The following is an 18,352-nucleotide window of genomic DNA, read 5'->3' on the forward strand; positions in this document are numbered from 1 at the left end:
AATGTTAAAATAGAGATCATAAGACTGACAGAATGGACGCTGTGGCAGTAAGATACCAACTTATAAACAGGACCTAAGGCCATGCCAGGCATGAGTTAAGTCATGCATCCCTACACTTAAAAGAATAAACTATATTTTAACTACCTGGAGAAGGTCTTATGATTCATGTTTTACATCCTGTACTTGAGCAAAAATCTTACTGTGAATCTCTCAAATCTTATCATGAGTTTCTCAGACTGTTGATATACTAATTAATACGTAAACTACTGACCCTGAAAACGATACTGATTTGTTTCTAAATCATGACGTTTCACTGATTGTCTTGTTCATATGCAGAAAACATTTTAGCCTGTATGTTGTCATCTGTAGCCAATAATCGTAACCTCTATATTGTCCCTCCAATGAAAAAAGACAACTCCAATATGAGGAGTCCCCTTCCCATTCCTCAACTTTCTTATAAAAGCATTGCAACTTGTAACAGACTTTGGAACACACCCAACTTTGTTGGTGTGTCTTCCCCATTCAATCTTCAAATTTGGCTTTCAATAAGCCTTTATCAATTTCTGCCTCAACAGCCTTAACTTTGGTCGACTGCAGTTAAGGTCCTTGCCCAAGATCATACAGCTAATGGGATTCAAATCAAGCCATCTGACCCAAGAGCAATTGTCGCCCATCACTATACTGCCTCCAAGATCTGTGATATAAAGAAATAACTACAGTTTTCTGGCAGTGACTGTAAACCATCTACCAAGCAGAGGACCACTGGTTCAAATGCCTTGGATTGCAAACACCAGAGAGTGGCTTAAGCAAACCACGTGGTTAAGCAAACCCTGTTCTGGATCACATCATTAGCAGCTAGACGTCTAGCTATAGCTATTAAACCCTAAGGTTTACAATTTGATTTCTATCCCATACAAATTAGCCAGGGTCTTCCCTCCCAAATCTTTCAGTCAATCTATAGTAATTTCACTACACTGTGGGTTTAGCAATTATCCAAATAATTGACACCAAAGGCAAGAAGGGGTGAACAACAGGATGGGCCCTCAGCACCTCCTGCAGCAGCACCTGGAGTGGATTCTAAATTCCTCCTTCCAGAAAGAAGCTGCATCCCAGCCCAGATCCAGCTGAGAGCCACAGCTGCCAAGAGGCAGTCGGAGCGCTGGGCACCTCTCTGCGCACCCGGGAAGCCCCAGGAGGACTTCATCAAGCCAAGTTGATGCCTCACTCAGAGCCCCAGGATCCCTGACCCCAACCCCACAGTGACCTGGAAATGCCTGGTGATGCCAGAAGCAGCGCTTTCCAATTCTGAAGGCCCTCAAAATGCTTGTTCAGCCCACCTTCCTCCTTTCCTGGGGCGTGGGAGTGGTGGGGAGATGAGAGCCAGAAAGATGAGGACATCATCAGGAGGTTTTTCCTTACTGGAAAATGAGAGGAAATCCTCTTCCACTGCCTAAAAAATCAAAAGGGGCTGTCCATATTCCTCTGGCAGGGGTCTCCCATCATCCCCTGCGAGGCCTTCCCATTATCCCCTGCGGAGCTTTCCCATCATCCACAGAGGCCCTTCCCATAACCCCCAAGCGGGAAGTTCTCGCAAGTGCGGCTCTGCAGGGAGGAGCGAGGGCAGAGTGGAAGGCCCTCGGGAGAGTGGAGGGCAACAGTGGCCGCGGTTCCTCTGTACTTCGTTTCTTCCGTAAGAAATGATCTTCTTGTCCTTCTTAAGTATAAATGGAGAGATCCATTTCCTTTTACCCATTAACCCCTTCAAAAAGAAGAAAAACAGCCCCAGGCTGGCCATGGTTGATCTCTGCAGAGGGGCTGGTCAGGGTGCCTTCTGCTTCCTGGTGGGATGGCCCAGGCCGGGGAAACTGTTGAAACCACCCTGGAGCTGCCTTCTGTATTTTCCACAACCTTCCAGGCCCACCTCCCAGCTGGAGGCCCTGCAGCTTGGCAGTTGCCATGGCGACTGAGTCCCTAAGTGTATCTTTTCGGAGCTCTCCTGGACAGTGTGGAGAAAAGGCCTTAAGAACTGAGGGGCTTCAGTAAAATGCAAACAGATTTTTTTTTGTAGGCACTGTTCAGATAAAAAGCAGGGACTTTCAACAAAATGAGTTCGGGTCCATCTTAACTATAGAACTATGAGGTTGTTTATTAGAATAATTGTACTCTGGTAAATTTACCAATTTCATACATATGCATATTTATAAACAAACATATTAGGGTATATAGATAGAAAAATTTCTATCTACCTGTAGAATCGAAAACTTTTTAAAACAGTGTTGGTAGTATCACACATTGCCATTTAGTGGATAGAGACAGACCCGAGTTTGGAGCCCTAGCTCCATATACTTCTTTCGGAAGGCAGTCCACTCAATCTGTAAAATGGGCTGTTGTGAGGTCAAAATTAGATATTCATAATGAGAGCAGCATAGTGCCTAGCACACAGTAAGGCACTTAGTAAATGGGAGCTAGTACTATTAATTGTACTGTTGTTAATCTTATAACAGGTTAAGCACCTTTTGTCTATCAGTATGTTTGGGGGGGAATTTTAACTCAAGTTTATCTTAATCGTTTTCAGTCGTGTTTTTTTCTTGAAAAGAATCAAACTGCCAAAGATGATTCAGTCAGATAGTTGTTTGTGACAATCAGAAGTTAGTCTGTGATGAACAGATTAGTTTTAATGCTCATATTCATTAGCACTAATATACATAAAGGTGGGGAGAGACTGAAGCTTCTGGAAATATATAGACAGGTAGATTCTTAAGTGTAAGTAGGTACTTGAACTGTTTGTGGATTATGTCTCATAAAATTGGCATCCAGCAAGGAGGAAAATGCCAGATACACACACACCCATACCTGAGGTATGTAGGTCAATGGAAGGCTATTGAAACACGGTTGTCAAGAGAGAAATATAAATTATTTTTCACCCAGGAAGTGAGATTATTCAGTGATGCATCATAACCAGTAGGGAAAACAGTTTAGTGGACACCAGTGTGGAGACAAGAGATGTCAGAAAATTGGATAGACTCGAATTTCACGTTGGGTAGCAACTCAAGGACATAGCTCAGTGCTTGGCACATAGTAAGTGCTCAACCAACACAGGTTTATCAAATTGAATGTTAGATATTATTTTACAACAGAGCTGTGCTTTATGCAGCACTAGGAAAAGAGAAAAATTGACGTGAATTTTTTTTTCTTTTTCTTGTTTTTTTATTCTTAAATCACACTCCATTTTCCGAGGGCTGTCTCAGGATATCAGTTGCTTAACTATGTCTGAGTGTCTTCTAGGTCGAGTACTAGGGGATTACAAGGAAATGAGAAAGAAATTACAGACCCATTGGGGGGCAAATTCTACATTAATCTACACTGTTAAAAAAAATTACCAGGGCCGGGAGCGGTGGCTTACGCCTATAATCCCAGCACTTTGGGAGGCCAAGGCAGGTGGATTGCCTGAGCTCAGGAGTTCAAGACCAGCTTGGCCAACGTGGTGAAACCCTATCTCTACTAAAAATACAAAAAATTAGCTGGGCATGGTGGCAGGTGCCTGTATTCCCAGCCACTCGGGAGGTTGAGGCAGGAGAATCACTTGAACCCGGGAGGCAGAGGTTGCAGTGAGCCGAGATTGCACCATTGCACTCTGGCCTGGGCAACAAGAGTGAAACTCTAACTCAAAAAAAAAAAAAAAAAAAAAAACCACCAAAACTATTATGCCTTCTGGCTACATGTTAATCCTTCATTCCAAAGTGGAGGTCACTCTTTCCTACTGGTGGATATGTAAGGTTGGTTCTAGTTTTGATGCTGCAGATAGCCTCACTCTAATCAGCAGTTGTGGTGGGAGATCCTGTGCTACATGGGGCTGTACTTTTCAAGGTCTAAGGGTGGATCAGATTTTCTAAAAAAGGGACAGGGAAAGAGGTGGCATGCTGAACCACGTGTCCATGATTTTCCCAGAATAAGGCTCCCCCTACCCAACTTATAGGAAGGTCATGATCAAATAAGATAACGAGGATGAAATGATTTGGAAGTGCTATAGAAATGTAAGCTGTATATTTAGCTCAGGTTTTAAAATCTTTTAATTATTTAATATTTGATGCATACAAAAGAACATATATTCACATATGCCAGCAAAGTAATACAGTGAACACCTGTGAACCCCTGCCCAAAGTAAATAGATGAATGAGTGAATGAAATAAATATAAACATCTGAATGCATAGATCTTTGTCCACATCTCAAATTCAGCTCTTTGGATTGCAGCTTTATAGAATTGAGAAATTGCTGAGCCTAAATACATGTTGCTGCATTGCCTCCGAGAATGGCTGGACCTATCCCCACTCTCACCAAAACAGAGTGTGTGACTCACTGCTCCCTCGCCTACTGTAAGTCCTATTTTTCTTCTTTGCTAATCTGATGGACAGGCAGTGTCTCATAGTGACTTTAGTTTGTATTAATATTTTCTCTATTATTTGAGAAGATAAGCATTTTTCCCCAAATGTTTATTCTTCACCTATGATAACCCTTGTTAATTATTTAGATTAGTTTTTTGCAGGCCACTTTCATATATCTGTATATGTTGTTTTCCCTTTCTGAAATGTGATGCCCATGTTTCTGTACCTGGTAAACAATTTGTCAACTTTAATATCTTACCAGATGTAAACCTTCCTAGGGATGCTGTTTCTAACTGCTGCCAGCCCCTTCCCGTCTCTCTGGTTGTGCTTCTGATGCATTCCCTACACAACTGGAACGTGTTTCCAGGTCAGCCTCCCTAAGCACCTCCTAAGGCCTCCACCCTACAGTCTCTCACAGAACTTGACACATACCAGATGCTCCAATTATTAAATATTACTGAATACTTTTAGAAAATTGGGAACATACAATAAAGTATAATGAAGAAAATAAAGATAACCAATAATCTCACTTCCCAAAGATAATAACTACTGCCATTTTGGTATGAATCCTTTCATGCTTTTAAAATGCATATATATGTCTATTTAATTGAAATCATTCTATTTGTCATTTACATTATCACATGTCATTATATGGTGAACAAGTCAAAAAAAATTCCCAAAGTGTTTTAAAGACAATAGTATTTCACCTTAAGGATATACCAAAATTATTATGTCACAAATGTTGGATAAGAGAATGAATGAAAATGTTTAATATAAAGTTGAACAAGGTAAGGGGTGTTACTTAAGGAAATTATACTCCTTTTTTTTGAGACAAGGTCTGGCTCTGTCATCCAGGCTGGAGTGCAGTGGCATGATCACAGCTCACTGCAGCCTCGACCTCCCAGGTTCAGGTGATCCTCCTGCCTCAGCCTCCCAAGTACCTGGGAATACAGGTGCCTGCCACCATACCTGGCTGATTTTTTGTATTTTTTTTGTAGAGACAGGGTTTTGCCATGTTGCCCAGGCTCAAACTCCTGAGCTCAAGAGATCCACTCACCTCAGCCTCCCAAAGTGCTGGAATTACAGGTGTGAGCCACCACATCCAGCCTCCATTTTGTTTTTAAGAAAACAATGTTTCGGGTGTCTTTTCTCAGTATCTCATTCACTCATGTTTCTTGGGTGACTACCAGAAGTTCCTCAGCTCTGGGTACTGTCACTGTCCTCCTCTTGTGGCCCTGGCATACCTTCTTGTTTGAATTGCCTTTCTCCTCTCCTCAAGCCCATTTTTAATTATGTAGTTACTAGGACAAGCCTCTAAATAGTTGTGGAGCAAATATAGTTATCAGAAGAGCTAAATGAACCATTTCCCTCTCCCTCTACAAAGAGGAAAGCCAGAAAGGTTTTAAACTGGACTGGTAATTTTAGGTTCCCCAGAGCTGGCTTTGTGCTATCTGACCACTGAGGCCCTGCACTGGGAGGGACCAGACGGGGCCCCTGGCAACCACATCCGGGTGGTACTAGAACAGCTCAGTGCTGTTATCTATGACCCCAGAACGCAGTCTCAGTTCAGAGGCCCTAAAAGAGTTTCCCCATTGAACAAGAATGGAAATGTGAAAATACATATTTATTAAACAAGATAAGTGAAGATTGTTTCATTTAGAATGTCATTCACTAATGTATTTCTTTGATTACTTAGTTATCTTGGTATGTTCAAAATAGTGTGGCTTTCTTTTTAGCAGTTCTTTATATTAATACATTTAAAGAGGGTCCCAGAAGGGCAGCAGGCTTTAGGATGGCTGGAAATGGGGAGATGGCCTGGTCATTTTGGGTCATCTTGGCCCTAGTCTCAGTTCCAAGGATGTGTTGGAGAGAGAATAGCGGTGATAGCTTAGGAAAACTCTCTGGAGTGAAGAGGCAGCTTGGCTTTATTAGGTTGTTTTTCTTCACCTTAATCCTGAAAACCTTTTCAAGCTAACTGGCAGCAAGCTGGACATCGAGGTATGTGTTTAGTTCTAGAAACTTCTCTATGTGTGTCATGATATTTTCTTTTGTTACTATTTTAAGTCATGCACATATATGATATGTATTGTAATGTAGTAGAAAAAGTAAAATTTATACAGTAAAGGGAGAAAAAGGACCCAGAGAGCAAGAACTCATCAGCCTGCCTGTGCCCAGCATTACCCTGCAAGACAGGCGTCTTACTCCCAAGTTCACCACCAGAATAAATGAATTAATTGACTCTCAAAGGGTTTTGGAACAGTTTCAAGTTATTATTGCTTATGCTTCCTCCCCCACATTCCAGATCCCACAAAGAAGCCACTTCTTGGGCTGACCTTTTTATCATCCACCTCAAACTCAACAAGGACAAAACTGAACCTCTTCTCTCCTCTTTATTTCCTTATCTTAATGAAGGGCCCACTTGCTACCGGTTTACTAAGCCAGAATCTGAACATCATCAATGTCTGGGACCCGTTCTTTCCTTCCCCCTTCCCCAACCAATCTCCAAATCCTGGAGAGTCTTCCTTCCAAATTATTCCAAATCCATCTACTTTTTTCCATTCCCACTGCTTCTTCCTTAGTCAGGACACCATCATCTTCTGCCAAGAAGACGCCAATAGCCCATGTGGTCTCCCTGCCCTTAGTCTCACTCTCTTCTAATCTATTTGCCACACTGACCAGAATAATCTTTTAAAACCACACATCTAATCACGTTGTTCTTCAGTTTAAAATCTTTCAGTAGTGAAGTCCAGACTCCCTCATTCGATTATTAGGCTCCGAATGACGTGGCCACTAAGTCCCTCCCCAGCCTCTTCTCTTGCCTTATGTTCACACACCACACTCTCTGCTGTGGCCATAATGACTTTCAGTTCCCCAAACCTAACTTTCTGTAGGATTGCTGGGCCTTTGCCCATGCTGTTTGTTCTCTGCTTGGAACACCTTCCACTCTTCTTTTGGGTAACTCGATGCCTTCTCCAGGTCTCAGCTCAGCTGTCACTTACACAACCCCATAGGCAGGCTTTATCCCCAACCCTTGTCCACAGCGTCCTCCAGGTGACTGTGTCTCCCAGGTGGTAGCCCCTGAAGTAACCCTCTACACTCCATCACTGTCAGGCAGTTGGAAGGCTAGAGAGGCATGACCCCTCAGAGTCGACCTAGATCCTTGTGGCTTCAGCCCCCAGCAGGTAGGGAGCCCACTAAGCTTCAGCTCTACAGCAGAGACACAGCCAAGGCTACTGGTATGTGCAAAATATTGGCTTGTGAAAATTACAGTATCCAAAACATGATTTTTTTTCTAAAAGAGCTTTTTAAATTTTGTTTTCTAAAAGTTAAAACCAGAAAATTTCTGACAGGTTAAGGATTTAGGAGAATTTTTAAGTTATGTGATGTGAGGCTCTCTGTAGTTTTGTACCAACTAGATTGTTCATTTTCTAAGAATGAGGACCTCTCCTATTCATCTTTGTAATAGCGACAGTGTCTTACAGATGAAAACATTCAATGACCCTACATTAGAGTTGAAGAAACTGGAGCACAAATTGGTTGAATGTTCTCCCATGTGACACATTTAATAAGGCTAATGTTGTTGAAGTGGAGGCTACGCAGGCAGTAAGAGGATTCCCTTGTATACTTGCACGGTGAACATGAGTACTGGCATCCCAGGCCTCATTCAATGTTGATACTCCTGAATTTAAAGTGGCATTTCCGTGTACTCTTACAGATGTTCCTCCATTTGCCATCAGAAGGATAGCTGTGAAGTGATATATAGGAACTTCGTAGGCATATTTGATTTTTAAACCTCTATTAACTTTGTGTCAAATAATCAAAGCTTAACGGGATTTATATTAAAGATGGTGAGAGGGAATCAAACTTCATTTTTAGAGAAAAATAGCAAATCAAAATAAGCTGATGAAAGGGACTTTGTGGTTCTCTCCTTCCTTCAGCTCCTGATATGAGTCCTAGACTTATTACATATTCATACTAATTAGCTGTGCTTTCCGATAATTAGAGTAGCCATATGCATTTGTACACTAATTCACAGTTCCTAAAGCATCCTTAGGAATATTAGCATAAATGTTTATTGAATGTCTTCTGTGTGCCAGGCATGATTCTATATGTGATAAGGATTCACTGATGAATAAAACCGGTTAAAAAATCTCTGCTTTCACGGTGCCTACCTTCTGACACCTTACTTTCCCCATTCATCCGTACATCAACCCCACAGAGTCACACCAGGAAAACTGGAGTTCAGGAGAGTAAAGTGACTTTCACAGGGTCCCAAAATAGTAAGTTTGGGGTCACAATTTGAACTTGTCACTCCAGATTCCAAGTCCCATGCCTTTTTTTTTTGCTAGGTCAGTATTCACTGTGGAATCATAACTGATGCTCAAAAAGATGATCTTGAGTAATATTTAGGAAAGAATATTATATTCAATAAGTTGCTTTTTTTTTTCTTTTTGAGACAGACTCTCACTCTGTAACCCAGGCTGGAGTGCAGTGGTGCGATCTCAGCTCACTGCCACCTCTGCCTCCTGGGTTCAAACAATTCTCCTGTCTCAGCCTCCCAAGTAGCTGGGATTACGGGCACATGCCACCACACCCAGCTAATTTTTTGTATTTCAGTAGAGACAGGATTTCATCGTGTTGCCCAGGCTGGTCTTGAACTCCTCAGCTCAGGCAATCCACCTGCCTTGGCCTCCAAAAGTGCTGGGATTACAGGCATGAGCCACCACACCCAGCCCAATAAGTTGCTTTTATTATTGAGTTACATAAGTCTTTTTTAGAAAGGATTTCAGATATAAGAGTTAAATACTAATGGTCTTAACCATAAGAGTTAAAACTATAAATTAACTGGAAAGGAGCAGCTGCCTAGAGGAACCCAGGGCATGTGCCTTCTGATGGCCACAGTGAGTGCTGGGGTCTTCAGTGTAGGCTGTGACGGGGACTGGCTGCCTAAACTGTCAGCCACTGGTGAGTAGGGTGGATTAAGCTGATGGAGCAGAAAGCCTCACCATCCAAAGCCATCCTTTCCCAGACTCCATGTCTGGTGCGAATAGATAGGCAACCTGGGAAAGAGTACTAAAGTGTGTGTCTTAGTCCTTTTGGGTTGCTATAAAGGAATCCTCGAGGCTGGGTAATTTATAAAGAAAAGAGGTTTATTTAGTTCATGGTTCTGCACGCTGAACAAGAAGCATGGCACCAGTACCTACTTCTTGCGAAGACCTCAGGAAGCTTCCATTCCTGGTGAAAGGCGAAGTGGAGCAGGCCTCACATAGTTAAGAGGGGAAGGAAGAGAGAGAGCATGGAGAGAGGTGCCAGGCTCCTTCTAATCAGTGCTCACAGGGACTGATACAGTGAGAACTCACTTACTACTGAGAGGATAGCACCAAACCATTCCTGAGGGATCTTCCCCCATGAGCCAGACACCTCCCACTAGGTCCCACCTCCAGCAGTGGGGGTCAAGTTTCAACATGAGATTTGGAGGGGACAAATACCCAAACAATATCAGTTTGATAAAGAGGATATGAGTAATTTCATTCTCCCATCAGACAGTGTTTGTTTAAAAGAAAAGTACCATGTCCATAAATCATCAAATGCTGGCCCAGAGGGAACTTTAAAGAACAGCCGCTTGCTTTTAAGCCACATAGTTTACCAAACTATAACTGGACTGAAGAGTATGCTCTTTTTTTTTTTTTTTTTTTTTTTTTTTGTGGTGGAGTCTCGCTCTGTTGCCCAGGCTGGAGTGCAATGGTGCAATCTCAGCTCACTGCAAACTGCCTCCCGGGTTCAAGCAATTCTTCTGCCGCAGCCTCCCCAGTAGCTATGATTACAGGTGCCCGCCACCATGCCTGGCTAATTTTTGTATTTTTAGTAGAGACAGGGTTTCACCATGTTGGCCAGGCTGGTCTGGGATTCCTGACCTCAGGTGATCCACCTGCCTCAGCCTCCCAGAGTGCTGGGATTACAGGCATGAGCCACCGTGCCCGGCCTAAGAGTATGCCTTTTTGCAGACCCCATAAAAATTTTCCAACTTGCTTATCTCATGTATCTGCACTAGCTCAACTGCAAGAATGACTCCTTAGCTGATGGGTCAGTTTCCTGTTTCCACATACCTGACCTCATTCTACCTATAGGCATAAAATCAAGAGGAATTTTACAACAGATGGGCTCAGGCAACAAGTTAGCCCCAGAGTGGAGCTCAGCTACAGAGGAATGCTTCACTGAAAGAAATGTAAGTCCCTGAATCTGATTCAAGCCTTTATCAAGTCCTACTTCAGTTAGAATCCAGTTTACTCCCCAAAGACCCATGAGTACTCTCTCAGTTACTATTTCCCTTGCCACACATATAAAAGAAAAGCAAGAAAGTTACCCTGCTGGGAAACACTGCCAAGGGATCTTAGAAGCAAGAAAATTTGCCTATTTTATACAGGTAGTTTAAAGGGAACCACTCTTATAAATGAGTGTTTGTCCCCTTATTATTTCAGGACACTGGCAAAGCTCCTCTCCTCCAAATTTGTCTCTAATTCAAGTATCACAGTGTCTAAAATTCTACCACTAAAATGCCATTACCTAAATTAAGCACGGCCTTCTGTCTTTATGTTGATATTTCTTTAAATATCATGCCAATAGTTTTAAAATCAAATGATACTAAAGATATATAACAACAAACAGTTGGGCCTGGCTTTATCCCTTCAACTCCTCTGTCTCATTCCCCTACCATTTTCTACTCTTTTACCCATTTCTTCTGCTAGTTCCCTATATTTCTAAATAATATGAGTAAACTATGATTTTTATGTCCAATTTTAAAGCTTTTCTATGGACCTCTGGTTTTAGAGACAACATCTAGTTCTCTTACATCCCTTGCCACTTCCCCTGATGCTGTAGGACTGACAGGTCTATCCCACCCATGGTGACTCAGTCATTGTTGTTCGTGGCCGCTGCCCGTTCTTCACGATCAAGGAGGAGAATGCTTTGGAGGAAACAGAGCTTTCATACGTGAATCGACTAGGAAGCGAGTCAAAAGTACTGCAACTGGAAGTGTGGCATGGGGCGGGGGTCATGGCCAGTCTCCTCGCTGGGGTCCTGGAAGTGTGGCATGGGGTGGGGAATGTGGCCAGTCTCCTCGCTGGGGTCCTGGAAGTGTGGCATGGGGAGGGGGGCGTGGCCAGTCTCCTCGCTGGGCTCCTGGAAGTGTGGCATGGGCCGGGGAGCGTGGCCAGTCTCCTCGCTGGGGTCCTGGAAGTGTGGCATGGGGCGGAGAAACGTGGCCAGTCTCCTCGCTGGGGTCCTGGAAGTGTGGCATGGGGAGGGGGGCGTAGCCAGTCTCTTCGCTGAGGTCCTGGAAGTGTGGCATGGGGAGGGGGGCGTGGCCAGTCTCCTCGCTGGGATCCTGGAAGCGTGGCATGGGGAGGGGGGCGTGACCAATCTCCTCGCTGGAGTCCTGGAAGCGTGGCATGGGGCGGGGAGCATGGCCAGTCTCCTCGCTGGGCTCCTGGAAGCGTGGCATGGGGTGGCAGCGTGGCCAGTCTCCTCGCTGGGGTCCTGGAAGCGTGGCTTGGGGAGGGGGGCGTGGCCAGTCTCCTGGCTGGGCTCCTGGAAGCGTGGCATGGGGTGGGGAACGTGGCCAGTCTCCTCGCTGGGGTCCTGGAAGTGTGGCATGGGGAGGGGGACGAGGCCAGTCTCCTCGCTGGGGTCCTGGAAGTGTGGCATGGGGCGGAGAACGTGGCCAGTCTCCTCGCTAGGGTCCAGGAAGTGTGGCATGGGGCGGGGGGCGTGGCCAGTCTCCTCGCTGGGGTCCTGGAAGCGTGGCTTGGGGTGGCTTGGGGAGGGGGGCGTGGCCAGTCTCCTGGCTGGGCTCCTGGAAGCGTGGCAGGGGGTGGGGAACGTGGCCAGTCTCCTCGCTGGGGTCCTGGAGGTGTGGCATGGGGAGGGGGGCGTGGCCAATCTCCTCGCTGGAGTCCTGGAAGCGTGGCTTGGGGAGGGGGGCGTGGCCAGTCTCCTGGCTGGGCTCCTGGAAGCGTGGCATGGGGTGGGGAACGTGGCCAGTCTTCTCGCTGGGGTCCTGGAAGTGTGGCATGGGGAGGGGGACGAGGCCAGTCTCCTCGCTGGGGTCCTGGAAGTGTGGCATGGGGCGGGGGGCGTGGCCAGTCTCCTCGCTGGGGTCCTGGAAGTGTGGCAGGGGGCGGGGGGCGTGGCCAGTCTCCTCGCTGGGGTCCTGGAAGTGTGGCATGGGGCGGAGAACGTGGCCAGTCTCCTCGCTAAGGTCCAGGAAGTGTGGCATGGGGCGGGGGGCGTGGCCAGTCTCCTCGCTGGGGTCCTGGAAGTGTGGCATGGGGAGGGGGACGAGGCCAGTCTCCTCGCTGGGGTCCTGGAAGTGTGGCATGGGGCGGGGGGCGTGGCCAGTCTCCTCGCTAGGGTCCAGGAAGTGTGGCATGGGGTGGGGAACGTGGCCAGTCTCCTCGCTGGGGTCCTGGAAGTGTGGCATGGGGCGGGGGCCATGGCCAGTCTCCTCGCTGGGCTCCTGTAGGACTGGGAACGCCTACTCCTTCACACCTAATTATGTTTGCTGGATTGGGTTATAGTTCTTCAGTGTGTGAACTCTTGTCAGTTTTATATCCGTAGGCCGAGCACAATGCCTGGAATACAGAGCATGCTTAATAATGAGAGGCTTTTCATTGTATTTCTTATCAACAACACTAGTAACTGAATATAAAACACCCTTCCTCGCCAGTCAGTGCACCATACCATTAGAATTCTTGCTTTTTGATCAGTGGAGATAAAATGAGTTTCTTTTCTCCTGTTAAGTAATCAGTTTTTCCTTTTCTTTCTCTCTAATAGTGTTTAATGCTCTAATGCTTTCTAAGCATGAGGTATTTTCTTGAGCTCTGAAGCCCAGTATCCTCAAAGCCCCCTTCAGGGAAACTCAGTTCCCTGTCAGTCAAGGCCTGTCACTGGCTTTGCCTTGGCCTTCTCTGGGAAAATGTCTGCTCCTTAAGTTGATGGCATACAAGTTGAGGTGGGGAGAAATTAAAGTGTAGGATTTCTGTAGGCAGCTATGTTTTATTACTGGAGGGCAGTGGTGCAATCTCAGCTCACTGCAACCTCTGCCTCCTGGGTTCAAGCAATTCCCCTGCCTCAGCCTCCCAAGTAGCTGGGACTACAGACACACGCTATCACGCCCAGCTAATTTTTTGTATTTTAGTAGAGATGGGGTTTCACCATGTTGGCCAGGATGGTCTCGATCTCCTGACCGCATGATCTGCCCGTCTCAGCCTCCCAAAGTGCTGGGATTACAGGCGAGAGCCATAGCACCTGGTCTAAAATGTTTTATACAAGCATCATAGTGACCACAAAACAAAAACCTGTAGTAGATATACAAAATGTAAAGAGAAAGGAATCAAAGCTTACCATTACAAAAATCATCACATTAGAAAGGAAGATAGTAAGGGAGTAAGAAAGCAGCAAAGGAACTACAAACCGCCAGAAAGCAATTTTTTAAATGGCAGTAGTAAGTCCTTATGTATCAATAATTAATGTAAATGGATTAAATTCTGCAATCAAAAGATAGAAGTGGCTGAATGGATAATAAAAAAAAAAATCTAGGTGCTGCCTGCAGGAGGTTCATCTTAGCTTTAAGGATACACATAGGCTGAAAGTAAAGGCATGGGAAAAGATATTCCATGCAAATGCAAATAGAGAGCAAAAAAGATACTTACATCAGACAAAACAGACTTTAAGTCAAAAACTTCATAAGAGACAAAGTCACTATATCATGATAAAGAGAAAAATTCATCAAGAGGATATAACAATTATAAATGTATATGCACCCAACATCAGAGTACCTAAATATATATTAACAGAACTCAAGAGAGAAATAGCAATACAGTAATAGCAGGGTACTTCAGTACCGCATTTTCAACAATGAATAGATGATCCAGACAGAAGATGAATAAGGAAACAGTGAACCTGAACAACATTCTAGAGCAAATGGACCTAACAGACATACAGAACACTCCTTCCACCAGCAGCTGAATACACATTTAAATGTACACAGAACATTCTCTAGGATAGATTGTATGTTAGGCCACAAAACAAGTTTTAACAAATTTAAGAAGACTAAAATCATATCAAGTATCTTTTCTGACCACAATAATATGAACTAGAAATCAGTAACAGGAGGAAAACTGGAAAATTCACAAATATGCAGAAATTAAATACACACCTGAACAACCAGTGGGGTCAAAGAAGATATCAAAAGGGAAATCAGAAAGTTCCTCAAGACAAATGAAAATGGAAACAACATACCAAAACATATGGGATGCAGCAAAAGCAGTACTAGAGGGAAGTTTATAAAGAAAATGTGGTGTATAGCTATATCTACACAATGGAATACTATTTAGCCTTAAAAAAAGAAGGATTTCCTGTCATTTGCAAAAACATGGATGAACCCGGAATACATTACGCTAGGTGAAATAAGCCAGGTACAGAAAAACAAATATAGGCCAGGCATGGTAGCTCACGTCTCTAATCCCAGCACTTTGGGAGGCTAAAGCAGGAAGATTGCTTGAGCCTGGGAGTTCAAGACCAGCCTTGGCAACATACCAAGACCCTGTGTCTACAAAATTTAAAAAATTAGCTGGGTATGGTGGCATGGGCCTGTAGTCTCAGATATTCAGAAGGTGGGAGGTGGGAGGATCACTTGGGCCTGGGAAATCAAGGCTGCAGTGGGCCTTGACCATTGCACTCACACCACTGCCCTCCAACCCAGGCAACAGAGCAAGACCCTGTCTCAAAACAAACCAACAAACAAACAAAAAAAGAAAAATATGCATGACCTCACTTATTTTTGGAATCTGAACTCAGAGAAGCAGAGCATATAATAATGGTTACCAGGGGCAGTAGGGTGGGAGAAATGGGGAGTTGCTGGCCAAAGAGTACAAAGTTTCACTTAGTAAAGATGAGTAAGTTCTGGAGAGCTAATGTGCAGCTCTAATGTATAATTAGTAATAATACATTGTATACTTGAAATTTGCAAGAAGAATAGATCTTAAATATTCTCACCACCAAAAAAAAATAATAATGTGAGGAGATTGGATATACTAGCTTGACTGTGGGAATAATTTTACAATGTATTCATATATCAAAACATCACACACTATACTACAAATTATGTAATTTTTATTTGTCAGTTATACCTCAGTAAAGCTGGGGGGGGGAGGGGGGTGGGAAGAAGCTGTCTCCATATGAGGCCGAGGTGTCCTATATATCCTGAGCTTGTATTATCACCTTTCAAGTGTAAAACCTGTAGGTGATGGGATGCCCAAAAGGTTTTAAAATCAGGAATGACAAGATCAGATTTTGCTTTAGGAGGGCCAATTTGAGGCAGCTTAAATAGTGGATTGCAGGAGGTAGAACTTGGAAGTGAGAAGGCTGTTGCACAAGTGCAGTGAGAGAGGAGTAGCCTCAAGCCAAACCAATGGCAAGGGCCAGGGCTGGGGAGACCATTGGAGAGAGCGGCGGGAGCCACACTGAGCTATCACCAGGAATGGAGAGCTAGAAAAGAGAGGAGAAAGAACTGGCAGAGGGGGCCTGCGGAGAGAAAGAAGGTCTGAAGAAAACCTGGCCAAAAAGAGAAGACTGGAGCCCTGGCCCATCTCGCTTGCAGAATGAGGGGCCAGCAGGCTTCCTGGGGCTGAACCCTGCGTGGCAAAGAAGTGGGCAGGTTTTCTTTCTGCCTGAAGGCTTCTCAAATGCCTAACAAAGTGATGGATTTCACGCAGCCCAGCTCAGCAAAGAGAGACACAGATATCAGAGTGTTCTAGAAACAAAGCAGGGCCCCAGGGGGAAACTGCCAGGCATAGCAGGGCAGGGGAGCCAAACACAGGGAAGAATGCCTTCTCCATTCTCCAGAGGGAAGCTCAACGTGCCTGGGGAAGGGTGCGAGGGGCACTGGCCTGTTGGGACATTTACAGCCAGGCCTCGGGTTGGTTTTATCCTTAAGCATTGTTTTATCCGGGGGCAGGCTTTTTCCCCGGAAAATTCCCCCTCTGCCTCACTTTGCTCTTCCCCGAGGAGTGGGCTGGGAGCCTGCTCTGCTCTGAAGCCATCCTGGGGGTCCACTGTGGGTGTTCGGCAGTAGCTTCTAGGGGACTGGCCAGGCCCCTCCCTGGGGCTGCCTAAGGAGAAGAGTTGTTTCTGGGGTGACGTGGGAGCCTGTGTGCCAGGGCACTGGCCCGCAAGCGTAAGAACCCGGCGGGCTCCCGCAGCCTAACAGGGAGCTGCCTCTGTCACGTGCCTGCGAGGTGGGACACAAGTTGGCTTACAAATTGGTTCGACATAGCCAAATCCGCGTGCCGCATTTCCACGCTATGGAGTGCTAGTCTTTAGGATTGTGCCCCTTGACATGACACAATAGGAATAAAAGCCGGGAGGCCAAGGAAAGGCCCTCTTTGGGGGTGGGGGCGCGGCGGCCTGTGACCCTCGCCGCCTGTGGGGAAGACCTGCCTTGAGGACAGAGCGCCAGCGGTGCAGAGGCCGCCTGGGACTGCCCGGAGGCCGGTGGGGAGCGCGCCAGCGAAAGTCCGTGCGCCCTCGGAACCGGGGAAGGCGCGGGCCATGACCCGGGTTCGCCCGCAGAGGCCGGGCAGTGCCGCAAGGCGTGGGGGCGCCCCCGCCCGGTGGCCCCGGGGCTGGTGCGACCCTGGGCACGCCGGGGCCAGGGCCGGGGCCGGAGCCGGGGGTCGCGGCGGCCGGGGAGGGGGAGGAGCCGCGCGGCTCCGCCGGCGCCCCGCAGGCCAGGGAAAGTGAAAGGGCGGCGGGGCCTCCCGCGCGCCGCTCCAGGAAGTCGCGAGCAGGAAGCGCCCGCGGCGGCCGGGCCGGGCTGCGGAGCGCGGGCCTCGGCGGCGCAGGTGAGGCGCGGGGCCGGGGCCGGACCGGGAGGCAGGGACCCCCAGCTCCACCGCCCGCACCTGCGGGGCCGCCGGCGCTCAGGCGCCGCAGCCGCTGAGCACCTGCGGCACCCGCAGGGAGCCGGGCGCGGGGCCCTGCGCACTCGGAGCTCGGCTCCTCTCCTCCTTCCTTTTCTTTTTTTTGGGGGGGAGGTGGGGGCTGGTTTGGATGTTTTCCGAGAGCCGGGGAAGGTCTCAAGCTGTTTTCGCGGAGGGATGTCTTTGAAATACGACATCTAGAAGAGTGGCCCTCGGCGACAATGCCGGGCGTTCCCGGACCGGGGCAACGCTGGGATTCCGGGGAAGTGGAGGCAGAGGGAGCGGGCACGGGGCCGGCAGCCGCTCCACGGAGTCCCCGGCAGGGGCGAGCTTAGTTGTCCGGCCGGGTCCCCTGCCCACCCCAGCCCGGGCCGCGGTGACAGCTGAGGGTCCAGAGAGCCGGCAGGAGGGGACCCTGCGCATTGTCTGCCGCGATGGGGACGTGGGCGTGCCCGCGGAATTCACCTCCTCCGGCGACCAGCCGCCCAGGGAGGAGCCGGCACAGAACGCTGGCTCGGAGCGCCGGCACCCTGGGCCTTTGCGTTGTTTGTCGGCTGAGCAGCTGGTTCCCGGAGCCCGTGGGTCTCCTGGCCAATGCGAGTGACAGCGACCTTCTGGGTTTATAATAAAGGGCTTGACGCGCCGGAAAGTCCCCTCGCCGCTGGCCACAAGCCTTCCAGCCCTTACGGCCCACGCTGTGATCCTGGTGACCGAGAAGGTACGTACAGTCCAAGAATTTGCATTTGAACGAAGGATACTGGCCAAGCCCCTTACCACCCCCACTCCCCGCTAACACCCCAGCCCGCGGCCCCAGGTTTGAATTTCCAAAGGAGGAATTGCTAAAGCCTGCCCTTTCCGGGTCTCCCTTAGCTCTTTGCCTGGAAGGTGCCTGCCTGCCTGCCGGCCCTTGAACTTAAATTGTCTGAAGTTGTGTAAGTGGATAAATATTTTAGACTTCCCCCCCGTTGTTTCTTTATTAATCCCCTTTG

General features: G+C 47.1%; 1 protein-coding gene across 8 annotated transcripts in view; it reads left to right on the plus strand.

Annotated features, from left to right (window-relative positions):
* Positions 1-1,547: 1,547 nt before the first annotated feature.
* SLC37A1 (solute carrier family 37 member 1) overlaps positions 1,548-18,352 on the plus strand; it is an 83,697-nt gene continuing 66,892 nt past the window's right edge. The window contains exons 1-4 of one of the 8 annotated variants that reach the window (XM_054468551.2): positions 1,552-1,690; positions 4,261-4,374; positions 4,646-4,750; positions 10,512-10,609. The gene's annotated coding sequence lies outside the window, so the exon portion shown is untranslated. Of the gene's footprint in view, positions 1,691-4,237; positions 4,375-4,645; positions 4,751-10,511; positions 10,610-17,160; positions 17,286-17,944; positions 18,082-18,352 lie in introns of those variants that run through there. The other 7 variants (XM_054468557.2, XM_054468556.2, XM_054468553.2 and 4 more) reach the window with 7 other exon arrangements.

Source organism: Pongo pygmaeus, chromosome 22, assembly GCF_028885625.2.
Source record: "Pongo pygmaeus isolate AG05252 chromosome 22, NHGRI_mPonPyg2-v2.0_pri, whole genome shotgun sequence".
In the NCBI taxonomy this organism is placed as follows: domain Eukaryota; kingdom Metazoa; phylum Chordata; class Mammalia; order Primates; family Hominidae; genus Pongo; species Pongo pygmaeus.